General features: G+C 41.4%; 1 pseudogene; it reads right to left on the reverse strand.

Annotated features, from left to right (window-relative positions):
• Positions 1-4,063: 4,063 nt before the first annotated feature.
• Positions 4,064-4,942, reverse strand: LOC119515718 (annotated as a pseudogene).
• Between the last annotated feature and the right edge of the window lie 2,989 nt (positions 4,943-7,931).

A 7,931-nucleotide genomic window follows, 5' to 3' on the forward strand; every position in this document is an offset into this window, starting at 1 on the left:
AACTTTTGCCCATCAGTAAATTTCCTCCTGCCCATGGGATCCATTCTAGGAGATGCACTGTGTGTGTACTAACAGGTCTTCTCTGAGATGAGGTGTCAGTGGCCAGGAAATGGCAGAGGTTAGGAGAATGGGGATTCTGGTCAGCCCTTCCATGGAGACGTGACTAATGGGATGGAGCATTGGAACAGCCTCGGTAGAGGAGCAGAACCCCTGGAAGCCTCTGACTGGGGTGGGGCCCCTCACTCCGCTCCCCAACAACTCTATTTTTTCTCCCTGGTCAATACCACCCTCCTTCCCCATGCCCCAGGAGTCCTCTCTGCTTAGCTTCCTCTTTCCTAATATTAGCACAGGCACAACCCTGCCCCCCGTCACAGGCAGTGATTATATAGCAAATTAACCACAAGCTGTTCGGTTCTAGTCCAGTGGCAGTTGGGGAGATGCTACTCTGAGTAATGACTTGTGTAGTCGATGCTCTCATCTGTAATTTGCATGTGCAATAAATGCAGAAATAAAAACCCAATCCATATGAAAAAGGGACCAAGAAGAAGGGGCGGGGGTGAGGGAAGAAATCATGAATTTTGTGGACTGCATCTTACAGTCTGGCTTCAATTTCCTCTTGAGTAATGCAGTCATTGCCTACATTTGATTGATGGTTGCATTTGGCTAAAGGATGGAGGCAAGCAGAAGGAGAGTCAGAGAGCAGGGCTTGAATCCTGGCTCTTCATAGGCTTTGAGAATGGGACAGTTATTTGCTGAGCCTGTTTCCTCATCTATTAAATGGAGATAATAATATCTGTCTCCAACCAGGTATGAAAGAACCTGGACTCTGGAACATGGACTACTCATGGTAAAAATATTACTTTCTTCCCTCCCTGCAGCCTTCCATCTCCTCCTCTCTCCCTTTCTTTCTCTTTTCTTTCTCTTTCTCTTTTCCCCTTCCTTCCTTTCCTCCCTCACTCTCTCCTTCCTGCCTGTCTTCCTTCCTTCTTTTCTTCCATCATCAGTTTCACTCTCACCATGTTTGATATAAAGGGATATATCAGATAGGGGTGTTTTTTTTTCAATTAAGCTGTGTATTTTGAGAAAATTGTAGATTCACACCCAGTTTCAAGAAAAACTACAGATCGACTCCACTTACCCTATATTCATATTCCCCCAATGGTAACATCCTGCAAAACTATGGCACAATACCACAACCAGCATTTTGATATTGGTGCAGTCTACCAGTCTTATTCAGATTTCCCCAGTTTTACTTATACTCGTCTGTGCATGTGTGTTTCATTCCATACAGTTTTATCTCGTGTGAGTTCGTGTGTCCATCACCACCATCAATGCCCTTTCACCACATTGCACTTTAATGACCACATCCACCTCCCTCCCGTCCCATAGCCTCTAGTCCCCAACCTCGCACAACCACTAACCTAGCCTCCGTTTCTAAAATTTTATCTTTTAAAAATTGCTATATAAATGTAATCATATAGTATGTAACCTTTTCTAATTGGCTTTTTATACTTAGAATAATTCCCTGGATATTTATCCAAGTTGTTGAGTGTATAATTTCTTTTTATTGCTGAGTAGTACTCCATGGTATGGATGTACCACAATTTGCTTAGCCATTCACCCAGTAAAGGATATCTGGGTTGTATCCAGTGTTTGGCTATTACTCATAAAGTTTTGATGAGCATTCATATGCAGGTTTTCACACAGATATACTTATGTGTTAACATATGTTTTCATTTCTCTGGTATAAATGCCCAAAAGTGCAATTGCTGGATCATATAGTAATTGCAGGTTTAGTTTTTGTAGGGAACTACCAATTTGTTTTCCAAAAAGGTCATACCATTTTACATTCCCACCAGCAACAAATAAATGATCCAGTTTCTCCACATCCTTACCAGCACTTGGTGTTGTTACTATTTTTTAACTTTTTATTTTGAAATAATTTCAAATTTACATGACAATTGCAAAAATAATACAAGCCCCATACAGAGAACTATACTCCCACTCCTAGAAACCCAGATCCACCAATTTTAACATTTTTCTGCCTTTGCCATATCATTCTATCTATTCATCTGTCGATTTATCTATCTTCTGAACATTGAGAGCAGGTTGCACACATTATATTCCTTGAACCCATAATTCTTCCATGTATATTTCTGACAAATAAGGATATTCACTCATGTAATCACCTTCAGTGCATTTAACAAGTTGATATTAATGTTTATAGAAAGCTCAGATCTATATTCCAGTTTTTTCTTTATGTCCTAATAATGTTCTTTTGAGCCTTTTCTCCTCCATTCCTAGATCCCATCCAGTATCACGTATTGCATTTAAGTGTCGTTATCTCTATAGTGTCTTTTTCTCTTTTTTTTATTGTGGAAATGTATATACAATATGAATCTTCCCATCCTAACCCCTCCCAAGCATTTCAGTGAAATTAATCACATTCAAAATGTTGCAGTACCCTCACCACCGTCCATTACTAAAACATTCCTTTCACCCCAAACAGAAAACTTACACTCATTTTGCATTAACTCCCCATGTCCCCCATCCCTGGTAACCTGTACTCGACTTTCTGTCCCTCTGAGTTTGTATATTCTTTGATATTTTCTTTGTGATTATCACCAGGCTGACATGTAACATCCCAAATCTATAACAATCTCATTTGCTTTGATACCTATTCCCACCTTTATAGAGTTCCTGTCACAAATTACACATTTATGCATTATGAGTCCAAACCACTGATTTATCATTATATTTTGTGAATTTGCCTTTTAGATCCCATACGAAGTAAAAATTGGAGATACAAACCAAAAATAAAATAGTACTGGCATTTATGTTTACCCTTGTCATTATCTTTACCAGAGATCTTAATTCTTCTTGCGGCTTCCATCAATTGTCTAGAATCCTTTCCTTTCAACCTGCAGAACTCCCTTTAGCATTTCCTATAGAGCCGCTCCAGTGGTGACAAATTCCTGCAGCTTTTCTTTATCTGGGGATGTCTTAATCTCTCCCTCACTTTTGAAAGTCAGTTTTGCCAGATATAGAATTCTTGGTTGGCAATATTTTGTTTTCAGTACCTTAAATATGTCTTCCCACTGCCTTCTTGCTTCCATAGTTTCTGATAAGAAATAAGCACCTCATCTTGTTGAGGGTCCTATGTTGCTTTTCTCTTGCAGCTTTCAGAATCCTCTCTTTGGCCTTCAACATTTAATTATAACATGGCATGGTATGGGTCTGTTTGGCTTTATCCTGTTGAGCATCTTGGATGTACATATTCATGTCTCTTCATTAAATTTGGGAAGTTCTCAGCCATTATTTCCTGAATATTCTATCTGCTCCTTTCTCCCTGCTCCTTCTGGGACTCTGAATGTGTACATTGGTAAGCCTGATGGTGTCCCACAGGTTCCTCAGGCTCTCTTCATTCATTCTTTCTTTTTTCTGCTCCTCACACTAGATGATTTCAAATGTCTTCTCTTTAGTTCATGGATTCTTTCTTCTGCCAACTCCAATCTTCTGTTGTACCCTCTAGGGAATTTGTAATTTCTGTTACTGTGATCTTCAGCTCTGTTTAGCTCCTTTTTGTAATTTCCATCTCTATGTTGATATTCTCTTTGTGTTCATCCATCATTTTCCTGATTTCCTTTAGTTCTTTGTCCATGTTTTCCTTTAGCTCTTTGAGCATATTTAGGAGCATTTTTTTAAAGTCATTGTCTGGCATGTCCAAGGTCTCACCCTCCTCAATGATGGTTTCTACTGCTTTTTATTTTCCAGTTTTCATAAAGGTCTATTTCATTATTGGTGCATAGCACATTTAACAGTCAAATATATTTAAATAATGTATAGGCGACTGCACGACTGCAGCATTATAACTAGATAACCAATTCAACTAGAAACCAGCTGACAAGTAACTGTCTAAATATTTAAAATGTAGCTTTTGTTTAGATCATCCTTTCTTTTGATCACCTTCTTGGGGTGAGGATGGGGCAAGCTGCTGGTCACAATGGAAATATATTAAGGCCAAATCTTCCAATATCCATTTCCAGAGGTTTCTTCAGCTGGATTAAGCCTCCAACTCCAGGGCAAGCCCAAGTTTGTGGCCTCCAGCATTACTGCTCTTCCTGCCAACCAGAGCAGACAGTGTAAACTTCACACCATGCCTCAGAGTCTGAGAGTAGCCCTCCCCAATTAAACTCGAGTTGTTGACTTTTGCAGAAATAGAAGCAGTGGGATCCAACTGATATTTAGCTGCAATGCCAAAATGATTCCAGTTGGTACCTGATGTGCAAGCAACGCTTACTGAAGTGTCAAGATCTTCACATATTTTCTGAAAAACTGATCCTCCAAATTCTGTCCCATCATTGACATTGGGTGTAGCTGGAAGTCTCCAGTCCTCTAGCCACTGCAAAGTTATTCCTTGTCAGCTTTGATTTGGCACTGTTGAAGGTCATCTGGTAACCAGCAAGCCAGCCCTCATAACCAAAGACAGCTGAACCACAGATTGTACATCCAGCAAAACCAAAATCAACATCACAACCAAGGTTTATGCACTCCCTCTTGTAAGACTTGATTTTACCACTTTTCTTTCCATATTTTATGAGAAGGTGGTGCCAAATGTCAGTTTCAAACCTTGACAAATCTGGTCTTCGATTGCGATTTCTGTTCCCAAAGTGTTATTAGTGTGCCATTTTTCTACAAAAGTGAGACCACACTCACATCATTTGTATTTGGTCTCCAAGGTCCCAGTAACTTTACCAGTGTCTGCATTAGATGAACCAGATGTTGGGAATTCCATGCCACTGCATGACTTCGTTTTCACATCCAGTTTTACCAAGCCAAAACCAAATCCTCTGTGGAAAATATCTCTGGCAGCTCTGCCAAGATCAGCATAAGATGGAGAAATACACTTTGGCCTCTCGCAGCTCTGCCCGTAGGTCACCATGGTGAAGCCGTGGGAAGGGTTGATCTGGTTGTCTCCTGAGGGGGGACCACAAACCCCACTCTGCTCATGGCTGAAGCCCGTTGGCTAGTTCAAGACAGAGCCGCAGCTGCCGCAGCTGGAGGCCAAACTGAAGGAGACACCGTTCTGCCCCCCAGTTTCTACTGCTTTAATCTTCCCCTTAGCCTGGGTCATCACTTCTTGTTTCTTTGTATGCTTTGTAATCTTTTGTTGAAACCTGAACATTTTGATGTTTTAATGCATTGCTGAAATTTAGACTCTGAGGTATCACTTCCTTAAGCTTGTATGCTGCTAGCGTTATGACAGAGCTTTCTTTGAATGCCAGGAGCTAACAAATAAAAGAAGGAAAAAAGAAAACGCCTTAACTAGTCTTTGCAGATTGATCTGTGCAAATTCTCTCCCTCAGGTTTTATCTATACAAGGAGTTTAGAAAATGGCCCCAGGCCAAAGCATTTGGGCCTCCCTTATCTTTTCTGTGCAGGCTTCTTGTCTTGAGCTGTTGAGTCCTAGGAATTCCCCCTTTCCCACGATTGGGAATGTCCCCTTTCCCCTGGGAAATAGTTTCCTCTCTTCCCCAGGTGCTACACTGTGTGTCCTACAGCCAGCAATCCCTTGCCCCAGGTGGCATGATTTGACGGCTCTCCTACAGCGTTCTGCAGGTGAGTTCTGTGAGCTGCCTTCTATACACAGGTGAAGTTCTGGAGCAGGTCCCTCAGCCACCACCAGATAGACTGGGCCAGACATGCATCCTCCCAGTATGAGCACAGGGTTTCTCTGCTCCCTCCAGAATCAGGACCAGGGATCCACACTGGGAGCACAGGTCAACCCCACACCAAGCTGGTGAGGAGGGGAGGAGGAGCCAGCCAGAGCAGCATGAGAGCCTATCACTTTTAAGTAGCCTTTTTTACGCTCTGGCACTTGCCATGTTACTGCAGTCCTTTAACTGTTTCTGGAGTTTTGAGAAAGATGTTTCTGCCAGTTCTTATTGGTTGTTCAAAGCTTCTGTCGTGGGAGGGGAGGGGGGAGGAATGGAGCCCTGAAACATCTCAATCTGCCATTTTGATTGGGGAAGACACTATTTTTTATTTTAGCCATTCTGATAGGTTAGTATATCTCATTGTGGTTTTAATTTGCATTTCCCTAATGGCTAATGTGCTTATTCACCACTTGCATATCCTCTTCGTGAATGTCTCTTCATGTCTTTTGCCCATTTTTAAATTGGATTGTTTGGGGGTTTTTTTTACTGTTGCATTTTTTTTACTGTTGAGCTTTTTGGTTCGAGCTGTCTCTCTTCTTTTTAACAGCAACTTCATTGAGATATAATTTATATACCCTAAAGTTCACCCTTTTAAAGTGTGCAAGTGTGTTTTAAATTCAGTAGATTTTAGTATATCCACAAATTTGTGTGCATGGATCACCATTAATTCCAGAACATTTTCATCCCCCAAAAAGTAACCCCACACCCATTAGTAGTCATTCCCCATTACTCCCTCTTACCAGCCCTTGGCAGCCACTTATCTTTTTCTGTCTCTATGAATTTGCCTATTCTGGACATTTCGTATACATGGAATTATATAATATATGGCCTTTTGTATCTAGTTTATTCCATTTCATATGTTTTCAAGGTCCATCCATGTCATAGCATGTATCAGAACTTCATTCTTTTTATGGCTGAATTATATTCCATTGTATAGATAGAACGTTTTTTGTTTATCCATTAGTGGATAGATATCTGGGTTATGAATATTTGTGTACAAGTTTTGTATTAATCCATTTTCAATTCTTTTGTGTATATACCTAGGAGTAAAATTTCTGGGTCTTACGGTAACTCTATGTTTGACTTTTTTGAGGAACTGCCAAACCATTTTCCAAATGGCTATGCCGTTTTACATTCCCACCAATAATATGTGAAGGTTCAGATTCCTCCACATCCTTGTCAACACTTGTTTGGAATGATCAGGACTCAGTCTTTCCCTCCAATGTCCCATAGGATCAGTTGAGGCTTCCACTGAGACTGTATCACAGCCAGCTTCTCTTTCTGACCAATTCCAATTCCTTTCCTTCCCTATACCGAGATTACCCCAAGAGCACTCTCAGTAACTCTCCTGCATGTTAATATCCATCTCAGAGCCTGCTTCCTGGGGAGAAGCAAACTCTGCAAGGTGCCTCCCGTGACCTTTTGCCTGCAGTACTGCCCGATAGGCTGAGGTGGATGGTTACCCTTCATTTGTCATATGAATGACTGAATGTTATTAGCTATTCCTTTCAAGTCACCAACCCTTATGTATTAGGATAATGCTAGCTACTGTAAAAATTAAGGCCCACATTTCAGTGGTTTAACATAATAAATGTTTACTTCCCACCCATGTAATAGTCTGGCTCAGGTGTTAATGATTAATGGGCAACTTTCTACCTCATGATGAGTCTTAGATCAAGCTCCTTCCATCCTGAGGCTCCACCATCCTTTACCACACTGGATCTCAATTGGAAGGGATTTTGCTCCCAAGAGGACAATAGCAATGTCTGGGGACATTTTTGATTGTCAGGACTTGGGGTGAGGGGTAGGGGGATACTATGGGAATCTAGTGGATAGAAGATAGGTATGCTGCTAAATATCCTACATTGTGCAGCACAGCCCCCCAGAACAAACATTTATCCTGTCCAAAATGGCAACAGCAGTGGTGCAGAGAAACCCTGCTCTAGCCGGATCTTAACCTAGGATTCACAAACCCCAAGGAGTCTTTGGAGAGAACACTGTTCGATATAACTATCTTCCTTTGTAATCCTATAGATTTTGCTTCAGGAAATCAAAATTCTGAGTAAGAGTCCACAGGCGTCACCAGTGGACAAGGGGTTCATGGCACACACAAAAATTAAGAATCCCAGCTGGGGCCCCACAGTCCTCTACTTCTGGCCAGCAGGTGGAGGAGGAAAGGGTGGAGCAGACAGTCCCACTTCTTATCCTCTTAGC

This window comes from Choloepus didactylus, chromosome 19, assembly GCF_015220235.1.
Source record: "Choloepus didactylus isolate mChoDid1 chromosome 19, mChoDid1.pri, whole genome shotgun sequence".
NCBI lineage: Eukaryota > Metazoa > Chordata > Mammalia > Pilosa > Megalonychidae > Choloepus > Choloepus didactylus.